Raw genomic sequence first — 12,882 nt, forward strand, 5'->3', positions numbered from 1 at the left:
AAAATTACAGTAATTCCCCTAAAGTATTTTTTCCTGTTCCAAAGGCTGTAGTGCTTTCCTAGTGATCAGACTGACTTACTACAGGTGGAATTTTGACAATACCTCCTTTACTGTACGTACAATAAACAAATACATATAAGAAAAAATTACAGTAATGCCCCTAAAGTATTTTTTCCTGTTCCAATGGCTGTAGTGCTTTCCTAGTGATCAGACTGACTTACTACAGATGGAATTTTGACAATACCTCCTTTACTGTACGTACAATAAACAAATAAGTTCAAGAAAAAATTACTGTAATTCCCCTAAAGTATTTTTTCCTGTTCCAAAGGCTGTAGTGTTTTCCTACAGACCAGGCTGACTTACTACAGGTGAAATTTTGACAATACCTCCTTTACTGTACAATTATCAAATATTTTTATGTAATAAACATTATTACATGTGTTTATTACATATGCTTATGTAATAAACTGTAATTCACCTATAGTGTTTTTTATATATATATTCCAAAGATTGTAGTGCTTTCCTAGTGACCACACTGACTTACTCCAGGTGAAATTTTGACAATACCTAATAATACTGTTTTACATAATAATATATATAATAACTGTAATTCACTAAAGGGGGTTTTGTTTGTTTAAGGTTGTAGTACATTAATAGGGGTGTAAGGACCATCCATTGGCCCAACGACGGAATCCAACGGCCTGGCGAAGGTTTAAAGCGTGAATGTCTTTTCAGCTATCCAGTGAAGTTCACTTAATTTATTGGAACTTAGTTTTAGTATTACTTTAGCTCTATGCATAATCTGACTCCAATTTCAAATGATAATCAAATTTAGATCGTATTTCTGATTAGAAAATAATCATAAATATTGATTATGAATTAATTTAGATCTTTGATTACTCTGAGTATCCCATACTTTCAGTTATTAATTCATTATGGACCCGAATGCCGCTTAGAGATCACGTCGGCCAAATCATGTTTCTCACGGACACAAACTTGTTAATTCTGATTTCAGTCAGAGGATGTAGGGTTTGCTAATACCCCTAAAGTCGGTTGCCTACTGCTCACTCGAACTAGAGAGTGTAGTTTAATTTAGCCATTTCCATACAACTTGCTAAACCAGTGATAGACAGAAATCACAAGGTCTTCAGATGCCGTGCCTACTGCTCCGTTCATACATGCGCCTTTAGTTTGACCTACCTTAACTAAGATTTGCGGTAGCACCAGCCTCCTTAATATATTAAAATAATGATTTCAGAATACTTCAGAATAAATCAAAATGTAACATTTATTTGTCAGGTAAAAATGTATCATGCCAATTACAGAAGTAAATGATTAAAAGCCAATTCAGAAAATACATGACATCATTTACTCAAAGATGACTCTAAAAGTAAGCAATGTTCTCCTGACAAAGACACACAGTAATGTGTCAGGATTTTCCAACAGGAAAATACTGACATGCATTACTGTGTGGGGGATGATCCTGGTAAAAGATTCCCAAAGATTGCTCTGTCCCCTCACCTTAAATACCAGACCAGAACAACAGGGGTTATACAAATGTTGTTTAGAGTTGTTTGGGCCAATCCATGTACCCCAGGGGGTAGCACCTGATTTCAGGAGATATCGTAAAGAGATATCAGCCAGAGAGGAGATACAGGATTCTCCTAAGTTCTCAATCTTTCTCATTAAACCAATGACTGCAATGAAATTAAGACCATTTTACCAATCGCACTGAGACCCTTAAAATGATACCAAACATGAAAAGGAAAAAACAACACATACACCATATGCGATATATAGACATTCTTAATTTAATTTTCAGTGACTTGAGGAGGGAGAAGAGGAGGGAGAGGGGGGATGAGTTGAAGTCAAACAAAGGGACAAGGAGATAAGTTTGGGCAGGACAAGGTTCTGTGCTCTGTCTTTGCTATCTGCTGTCCAGGGGGCATTTTATGGCTTTATTGCAGGGTGAGTTTTGTTTTAACAGGAAAATCAGTTCTTACAGGGGCTACATTATTATTAACAGTAGTGACTGAACCTGTATGCATTGGTGCAGCAAGTCTGACAGATAACGAACAGCAAGATCATGGAGGCATTCAAGATACTGTACAGTGCACTGTTTTATTTCTATTATCTTTCTAATTGTTCCACTGAGATTATACATAAAAGTTGTAATTAATTCCTTGTGGTTAGAGTAAAATTTCAATATCACCTCTTTAAAATTTTGCTGTTGTTGATCCTCTCTTGGTTTAAGTTGTTCTTATATTATCATAAACCCTTTAACTGATTGTTTTGTCAAGTACTTTTTACTTTACTATATTTTCTTTTAGTGAAGTGACTTAAAAGTTTAAGTAAAACAAATGTGTGTGTTTGAATACAATTTTTTCAAATGTTTCCAGTCAGGACTACTTTGGGTAAACAAAAATATTTAAGCAATTGAACATTTTATTCAATATTTATTCATTGCATTATGTAATTGGTTAACACACATAACTATAACTGTTAGTGGTTTGTTACATAATTAATCCTTGTCATGTTTACCAACGTGAACAGTGCCAAAGATGGTACCCAATGTATGCTGCATTGGACTATCACCAGACAAGCTACCTGAAAAAAAGATGTCCAATGGTTGTGCTCACTGTGTACCTTAAACAGTGGAACATCAAAAGAATATCTGCTGAAACTTCTGCTTTATTGTCCTTGTTTCAATATGGATTACCACTGTATATCTGTATTTTGGGACTTACAGTTAAAGACCCAAGGACCAGATATGATTTATTAAGACCAGGAGTTAGAAGTGCACTCAATTTAAGACAAGAGTCAGAATTATAATAAATTAAAGGAAATTTTACTGAAGAATGTTTGCAATTTCATCAGGCAGAAGTCAAGAATCAGAACCAGTGATCAAAAGTCGGCCGCTTCCCCTTACATTTACAAAAATCACAGCAATTATACCCTTCACCAAGGTCTAAGCTTTGTCATTGCTTCAGGTTGAATGATTCTGATTGGCTAATAAATAATCACACATTTTCTACACATAGATAGACTGAAGCATATCTCCATCAATTATGCGGCTGACATTCGGACCCTGAATTTAGGCACGTCGTGACCTTCCACACTTGTATTGATTGTAATTAATAGTAATTGGACCAATTTTTGAGTCTCCAGTCTAGGACCAACTCTATAGCGCCACCACCAGTTAAAAAAATCAACATTAAAAGGATTATAGCTTTTGAACCCTTTGATCTAGATGTGAATGTAAATAGATGTAAAATGAAACTTAGTACACCTGATTCCACTCATTATGGTGATCACAATCAATATCTTACATTAAGACTCTGCCCATTACAGTAGTGGCCATTTTGAAAAGTACAGTGTTAATTTTTTTGTGCTACTCCTCATTCAAATTTTGTTCAATTTTTACAAAAATTGGCTCAGATGATCTTTGGACCAAGCCACACAGAAGTGACTGAACAGATGTTTTATTTTTGCTATCGTTCCTGATATACATTTCTCCAAATTTGACCTGTATTTGTTGCCTTATGGTAGTTAGCTTAGCATGCTAATTGGTTAGCATGCTAACCTGATGCCATTCTTTCTAATGTGGCTCTTCAGCTATCAGGATAACCTAACATGCCTTTGTGTGCTCATTCTTACACTTAAGCCTCTCCTCGGCAGCTTGGTAAGACAGAGTCATCTGAGTGGTGCAAGCTGCTAAACCACGTGCCACGAGCCCTGAACCATTCCGGTTGTGGGTTTGAATCCTGTGTGGCTCATTCCCAGACCGCAAGAGGTATTGTGGCCTTAAGTGGTGTAAAAGTTGCTTCTGTTCCAGACATGGTGTCTATATGTGAGCGAACTCAATAAATACAACATGCAGTGAATTTATACAAAAATTATTCATTTTGAATTGCTTCTCACTTGAACTACTGGACCTTCTTCATCTTGCCAAAAACGCAACTTCCCAGTGGCGCAATGATATGAGTGACAGGTATCTGACCCAGAGATAATGGGTTAGAGCCCCGCGTGGGATGATTTAAAAAAAAATTGTGTGTAATGTTGTGTCATGTCGATTCCTTTATTATTCAACGTTGTACTAATCTTTCTTCCTTTTGGATTAATATATATATCTTCTTCATTATATGTTCATTCTCATCTGAACTTCTGTTCATTATGAGTTCATTTTCACCTATACTTCTAAACCAGCTCTTTTTTCTTCAATTTCTGCTGTTTTTACTATTACTGCTCTTGCTGCTGCTTCAGGGGCTTGGCCCCGTATCGCTGCTTGCAGCTATATTTCCACTTGTTCCTTAACATGTAACCAAGAATACTAACACACACAGACACAGTTTCTTCAAGATTGGATTTGGTGAGGAGGAGAGTCTTCTCAAAACATTAATATAACATGTTATTTATCTCAAGGAGAGGATACTTTAAATCTAACTGTAAAGTAAAGACTTTAACTAAGAAATGGTCTCTCAACTATAGGTTTCAATGACTCCTGAGACCATTGCTATCAGGGTAGCCTAGAAAAGCAGATGGATGTAGTGACACCTGTTAAAGAAGCCCATATTTCATCTCTGGAAGCCAGGCTAAATGAGCAAGCACTGTTACTGCATTCCGGGCATGGGCCAGACCCTTACGTTACACCTCAGATATCAAATACAGACTTATATTTAAATGATACATGAAATAACATTTTCGATAATCACACTGATAATTTATATAACAAAGTAAAATCTCATAAGCCTAGAGAAGTCATTCAACTCATTTGATATATAGAAGGAAAACTATTGATTAATACCTTGATTATAATCACTCATTAGATATACATTGAAGCAGCAGTGTGTTCCAGAATCCACTTCTTCAGGACTTCATAACAAAAACGTAACTTGAATAATTACAATAAGGGCGTTGCTTATTTATAACATTGAAAATATTATTAACCTAAAATATCTGCTATTTTTAATCAATGAAAGAATTGTGTTGTACAAGGAACAGCAGTTCTAATACATACTTTTACCTAATACATTTATCAAAGTTAATTGAGTAGAGCGATCACTGGGAACATACTATAACCTTTGGAACATGAAAAAAGGAGAAATTACAGTAACTTTTTAATAATAATATGTTTGTACTATACTTACAGTAAGGTATTGGCAGTATTTAACATGTAGTAAGTCAGTCTGATCACTATGAAAGCACTACAACCTTTGGAATATCTAAAAAACACTATAGGTGAATTACTGTAATTTATTTTTAATTAATATTTGTATACTGAACGTACAGTAAGGGAGGTATTGGCAAAATTTCACCTATAGTAAGTCAGTGTGGTCACTAGGAAAGCACTACAGCCTTTGGAATAGGAAAAAATACTTTACTTGAATTACTGTAATTTTTTCTTGAACTTATTTGTTTATTGTACGTACAGTAAAGGAGGTATTGTCAAAATTCCACCTGTAGTAAGTCAGTGTGGTCACTAGGAAAGCACTACAGCCTTTGGAACAGGAAAAAATACTTTAGGGGAATTACAGTAATTTTTTCTTAAATGTATTTGTTTATTGTACGTACAGTAAAAGAGGTATTGTCAAAATTCCACCTGTAGTAAGTCAGTCTGATCACTAGGAAAGCACTACAGCCTTTGGAACAGGAAAAAATACTTTAGGGGAATTACTGTAATTTTTTCTTAAACGTATTTGTTTATTGTACGTACAGTAAAAGAGGTATTGTCAAAATTCCACCTGTAGTAAGTCAGTCTGATCACTAGGAAAGCACTACAGCCTTTGGAACAGGAAAAAATACTTTAGGGGAATTACTGTAATTTTTTCTTAAACGTATTTGTTTATTGTACGTACAGTAAAAGAGGTATTGTCAAAATTCCACCTGTAGTAAGTCAGTCTGATCACTAGGAAAGCACTACAGCCTTTGGAACAGGAAAAAATACTTTAGGGGAATTACTGTAATTTTTTCTTAAACGTATTTGTTTATTGTACGTACAGTAAGGGAGTTATTGTCAAAATTCCACCTGTAGTAAGTCAGTCTGATCACTAGGAAAGCACTACAGCCTTTGGAACAGGAAAAAATACTTTAGGGAAATTACTGTAATTTTTTCTTAAATGTATTTGTTTATTGTACGTACAGTAAAAGAGGTATTGTCAAAATTCCACCTGTAGTATGTCAGTCTGATCACTAGGGAAGCACTACAGCCTTTGGAACATGAAAAAATACTTTAGGGGAATTACTGTAAGTTGTTCTTAAACTTATTTGTTTATTGTACGTACAGTAAAGGAGATATTGTCAAAATTCCACCTGGAGTAAGTCAGTCTGGTCACTAGGAAAGCACTACAGCCTTTGGAACATGAAAAAATACTTTAGGTGAATTACTGTAATTTTTTCTTAAACTGATTTGTTTATTGTACGTACCGTAAAGGAGATATTGTCAAAATTCCACCTGTAGTAAGTCAGTGTGGTCACTAGGAAAGCACTACAGCCTTTGGAACAGGAAAAAATACTTTTGGGGAATAACAGTCATTTTTTCATAAACATATTTGTTTGTTGTAAGTACAGTAAAGGAGGTATTGTCAAAAATTCATGTGTAGTAACTCAGTCTGGTCACTAGGAAAGCACTACACCCTTTGGAACATGAAAAAATACTTTAGGTGAATTACAGTAATTTTTTTATAAACATATTTGATTATTGTATGTACAGTAAAGGAGGTATTGTCAAAATTTCACCTGTAGAAAGTCAGTCTGATCACTAGGAAAGCACTACAGCCTTTGGAACATGAACAAATACTTTAGGTGAATTACAGTAATTTTTTCATAAACTTATTTGATAATTGTACGTACAGTAAGGGAGTTATAGTCAAAATTTCACCTGTAGTAAGTCAGTCTGATCTGTAGGAAAGTACTACAACCTTTGGGATATATATAAAAAACACTATAGGTGATTTACAGTTTATTTCATAAACATGTAATAAACATATGTAATATGCTCATTACATAAACATATTTGATAATTGTACACTGTTGTCAAAATTTCACCTGTAGTAAGTCGGTGTGGTCACTAGGAAAGCACTACACCCTTTGGAACACGAAAAAATACTTAGGGTGAATTACAGTAATTTTTAAAAAAAACATAATTTGTCAACTGTACGTACAGTAAGGGACTTTTTGTCCAAATTTCACCTGTAGTAAGTCAGCCTGGTCTGTAGGAAAACACTACAGCCTTTGGAACACAAAAAATACTTAGGGTGAATTACAGTAATTTTTTAAAAAACATATTTGTGTATTTTACATACAGTAAGGGACTTTTTGTCCAAATTTCACCTGTAGTAAGTCAGCCTGGTCTGTAGGAAAACACTACAGCCTTTGGAACACAAAAAATACTTAGGGTGAATTACAGTAATTTTTTAAAAAACATATTTGTGTATTTTACATACAGTAAGGGACTTTTTGTCAAAATTTCACCTGTAGTAAGTCAGTCTGGTCTGTAGGAAAGTACTACAGCCTTTGCAACACGAAAAAATACTTAGGGTGAATTACAGTAATTAAAAAAAAACATATTTGTCAACTGTATGTACAGTAAGGGACTTTTTGTCAAAATGTCACCTGTAGTAAGTCAGTGTGGTCACTAGGAACATGCTACAACCTTCGGATAGTAAAAAATCCCTTTGGTGAATTAATGTAATTTTATTCTAAAAATATTTATGTACATTATGTAAAGTGAGGCAGGTTTCCTAAATACAATCATTATAATGCATTTTTTATTGTTGCTAAAGTACAATCAATAGCATTAGAACACATAATGAGAGAGAGATTTGCTGGTACATCTGTACTTTGCAAAAATGTAGTTGTCTGTTTGCACACAATGGAAAAAAATAGACCTTTTTAGACGGTCCCTAATCTTCTTTACCACACACATTGAATGTTCAGTGAACAGTCGCAACTTTGTATGCCATTAAAACAATATTTGCCCATTTTGATTGATTGTGGAGAGTGTTGTAGTTCACCATCTTTGTCCTAAAGATCATGTAGCTGCTTTTATTTAGCAAAAATGTGCTTTATTGCGCTTGTTATTGAGACGTGAAAGTGCGAATGTGCGAATATAAAACCAACTTTACCTAAGTCATCAACTTGTGATGGCCTGCTACCCACTGTCCAAGAAAATCTCCACGGCTATGAACCATATGACTAGTAAGCAAAATCACCTCAAGCATACAGTGCACTACTGTTCAAAGGTTTGGGGTCTGTACGATTTATGCTTTTGAAATAAGTCTCACATTTTAAAATCATTAACCCCAGGTTTTTTCAGTGAGATTGTCCTTGAGAAGGCCTGTAGGCTAAATAATCAGCTAAATAATAGGCGATAAATAATATTATAATGGTCATAGTTATAATAATAATTCATTTAATTATTATGATAACATGATATCCTAATGATTACTATATTTTATTTTATTTCTTTAGGTCTGTTTTGAATTATGTTGGCCAATGAGACTGACACCATACTGTCCAACTCAAAGGTATTTATGTATTTGTATGTTTTTTTTTATTGATCAATACTGAAATTCTTTGTACTTTTAAATGCTGAATGTGGTTCAGGGGGTCGACAACTTCAGGCAGTTATTTTTCACAGATATCTTGGGCAGCTGTGGCTCATACTCTTAGCCTTTAAAAATGTTTGAATTGATATCCCCAATGCAATATCAGGGGGTAAATATATCATTAGAGTTCTTAAAGTTATGGCTTTGTTCTTGTTAACAGATGAGATATAATCGCTATTGTTTGGCCCTGTATTCTTCAGGACAAGACCTTGATGCCATCCACAGTCAGTAGATGAAGAAGGTGAGTTTAGCCTAATTCAGTTCTCTTTGCCTTTCTTTTGAGCTTAAACGGACACGTGCACGCAAAATGAAGGCAAAATGCCCATCTTGGCGAGTTTCCTCGCAAACAGTCTTGTGTTTTAAACAGAAAGAAAACGGATGCGTGTCATTTATATTAGGTCTGCGCATTCGTCTTAAAGGGACAGCAGCCTAACGTACCCGCAGCTGTTTGTGTCTCCAATGGTGATCAAACATCACAAGAGAAAATGACTTGTAGCTTTAGCAAAGATACATTAAAGTCCCTGTAAAGGCAATTCTAAAAAAAAATTCTAAACACATTATAAATGTTATAAATGTATTGCTAAAACATATTACAAAGACTGAGAACTGGGAAGTACTGAATTGTGGAGTTAGACCGTTAAACAGTTTTTCACCATTGCTGTGTTCCGGATTTTCTGGGCGAGGCTAAAACGGGGGCTCGATGACGCACTGGAGCCCCTGAGCTCCTGGACACGCCCCTACTTGATGACGCACTGGAGCCCCTGAGCTCCTGGACACGCCCCTACTTGATGACGCACTGGAGCCCCTGACGCTGCCCCTCATTCACACAGAGAATGTCTGATTCACATCAGTTTGCCGATCGTGAGTTACTCAGTACTATTAGTTACTACAGCCTAGGCTTGGCACGATAGTCGGTGTTACCGGTGTTACACGGTGTTCAGTCGCAACACCGGTTTCATCACTTGCCCACCGCAGCACCGCAAAAAAATTTTTTTAAAGCAATTACGCAGTATCCGTATTTTCTGTCACCAGTTGACTAGCGTTGTATGATCACGCTCAACCATTCAAGTGTGACAAAACAAGAGACCGCGCTGTAAAGTCCTGCCTATACACACACGCGCGCACACACACACACACGGAAAAGATGCGCGTCAGTATCGAGTTCTCTTTTCGGCCTTGAAGAAAACATAACACACACAAATTATGCCAAAATGTCCGTTTTGTTGTTGCTTTTTTCATGAATAATAACGAATAAGAACGAACCCACCATTCAAAACACTGTGGTTGAATCCGAAATCGCGCCCTATACTCTCAAATAGGGCGTTATTGTTCTCAACATAATCTCAAGCAGTGAAAAATAGACACTGACAACGCGCTGAAAGACAGGACCGCGCAGGTAATATTTAATGAAACAAAGTCTCAACTTTCAAATTTGGTCAGTCAAACAAAAATAAAATAGGCCTACCGTTTTTTGTCTCTTTAATGTGTCGTGACAGATTGCCTCAGTTAAAGCCAATTTCAAATCCACTGAAGTTAATCAATAACTCTTCTGACTGCTTTGTCGCACAAAAATGGTGGAATTTGATTGGTCAGATCGCATCTCAATCAAACTCAATACGAATGATGAATTGACGTCATGTAAAAAAAAAATAATAATTACATCACTCTAACACTCCCACCCCCACGATGAAACCGGTAATACCGGTGTTGTCACAAGTCGATTAACCGGTGGGAGAATATTATCACCGTCACATCTCTACTACAGCCTACAGTTTGCTAGCTAGCTATGCCTTTGTCACGGAAATGCATACAACCTGGATGCGATCACGAACAAAACGGTTCGGTGTCCTTTTTCTGAAAAACGATCACATCAAGAAGAGGTGGATTAATTTTGTGAAGAGCCACCTTGATGGACAGCTGAGGATCACCGCCAAAACCCGCCTCTGTAGTGATCATTTTACACGGGATAGTTTTATAAACTTTCGTCGGAGACAACTGGGATTCACTGATAATCCGCTGTTACTGGTGAATGTGGCCGAACCGACTAACGTTCTCCCGCCTCGGCCTTCATCCTCCCGTCGCGCCGACAACGAGTAAGTTGCCTTGTGTGCTTGTTATAATTATAGTAGGTAGACCAGACTCGAACATGTATGGCTTTGTAAAGCTGCTAGGAGTATCCATTCCGGCTGTAGCGGTGACAGTTGAGTGTGGCGATGGCAGCTTTCCCGCGAGTGGGCGTGGTTTCAGCGCAGTCAGCGAACACGCCCCCAGCGTTTGAGAGCAGAGACTACTGCTCATTTTTTCAAGATTTTGATAGCTTATTTTATGTACTTGCCGGCTTTTTTTATCATTCAAATTTGGCTGGGTGGCTAATAACACCTTTTTTCGTGGTGTGACAAACTCAGGAGACATACTTAATTTTGACTTTACAGGGACTTTAATTTTATAGTTATTTTATTTTTACAGTGAAGACTTGTTTTACATTTTGATAATTCAATTTCTGTACCTGATAAGTTAGATTTAACTGAAAAACATAATGCACTCCTTATTTCAACTGTATTTTTCTTCTATTGTATTTATCTATGCTTGTTATCTATTGTAATTTTCTATGCAGGTTCACTCCTCTACAAAATCCCCCCAATAGGGGTTATGCGGAGCGCCCAGCGGTCGAACCGGAAAGAGGTCTAAGCATTTCCGCTTTTCACTTCCGTACACATCTGCAGCGGTAGGTGATCTCTGAGTTTACTCTTAATTTTCGCTTATTATACTAAAATTCTTATTTCTGTTTTAATTAAAATGTCACGAATGCTAAAATATCAGAGAAGGGAACATCCGAACAGCAGTTTTTGTTGTGTGCCGATCTGCTCTATGTCGGGGAAAATGAGTAGTACAGAAGTACAAATAGGTTCTGTACTCATAAAGTGACGTCAACATCCGCGGGTCAGCAGTAGCATTCGCTACTCTAAATAAACTCTAAACTCTACTCTAGAAATATCTCTAAAAATCTCTAAATAAACTCTAAATTTTTCAATATCATGTAGCACTAATATTGAGCATATCTTAAAGTGAACCTGGAATGATAATTTGTGATACCATAATTTGTGTATGTATGATAGATTTTGAACTACTATTTTTTTTATTTCAGGTTTTCTGGGATCCCAGCGGAAGGCATCAAGGCATCAGATGTTGGCCTGGACAGATGTACCTGTAAACTACACCGACCTTTGCTTTTGCATGGATGGCTGATTATTACCATGGTTCTGTGAGGGTATCATTATAGCAAAACTAAGCACCTGTGACAGTGGAATTTGTAGGTGTAAAGTCACAGAGATAAAAAAATTGATAGCAGTTTCAAACCTTTTTTCTCTTTCTCTCTCATAAACAACACAGCAGTTACAGGTTTTCAAATTCTTCATTGGAGGTGAGACTTATACGTTATATGTAGAGCGAATTCGCAGGTCAGAGTTCACTAGACTTGAACATTATTTTCTCTGTTTTTTATTTGACTTCAGAGTTGAAAGTAGGCTTAAAGGGTACATAGGCTTAATGGGTACCCTTACCCCTATATAAAAAATTATTTGAACTTTTTACAAACATTTTTGGATTTGTAGTCTGGAATAATAAATAGTGCAATATAAATAAATGCAATGTAGTGTTTTCAAATATATATATTTTTTCTATATATTTTCTATACAAGATTGGCACTGTCATGATTCTTGTCTTGTGTTCCACTTGTTTTGTGTGTTCTTTTGTCATTTCCTGTCTTGTGCTGAGTTTTGTAGTCCTATGTAGTTTTTCATGTTGATTAGTCTCCCCAGGTGTTTCTAATTAGCCACACCCCCTTGTTATCTTGTTTAGCTTATTTGTCCCTGTGTATTTATAGCCCTTGTGTTTCACTTGTTACTTTGTCAGTTGTTGTACATGTAATGGTTGCCTCTGTGATTCCCTGGTTTTGTTCCTTTGAGTTCTGTGTTCCATGTTTCTTGTTACTTTATTAAAATACCCTGCATTTAGATCCTCGTCTTCACCTGTCTTCCTCAGCAACGTTACAGAACAACTGACCGACTATGGATCTAGCAAGTACTAGCTGGGACCCACTGAGCAAAATTTGTTCTATTTTTCAAGATGATCGCAGCATCGAAAGTTATGTGGAGGAGTTCCTTTTTTATAGTCATCTCGTTCCTGGGAACGAGGCTAGGCTGAAGGACTGTTTCTGGAGTGGACTAGAACAGGACATTAGCTTAAATTTACCAGAGGAAGACCCCAGCTGGACCCT

At 36.4% G+C, this 12,882-nt stretch overlaps 1 long non-coding RNA gene across 1 annotated transcript; it reads left to right on the forward strand.

The window, feature by feature from the left end:
* The first annotated feature begins 8,128 nt into the window (after positions 1–8,128).
* Positions 8,129–12,242, forward strand: LOC307157596. Its single transcript, XR_013821053.1, has 5 exons — positions 8,129–8,196; positions 8,470–8,525; positions 8,807–8,847; positions 11,221–11,331; positions 11,752–12,242. It is a non-coding gene; the product is annotated as an uncharacterized lncRNA (long non-coding RNA).
* The last annotated feature ends 640 nt before the right edge of the window (positions 12,243–12,882 follow it).

The sequence above is a fragment of the Squalius cephalus genome, assembly GCF_949319135.1.
Source record: "Squalius cephalus genome assembly, chromosome: 4".
Classification (NCBI taxonomy): Eukaryota; Metazoa; Chordata; class Actinopteri; order Cypriniformes; family Leuciscidae; genus Squalius; species Squalius cephalus.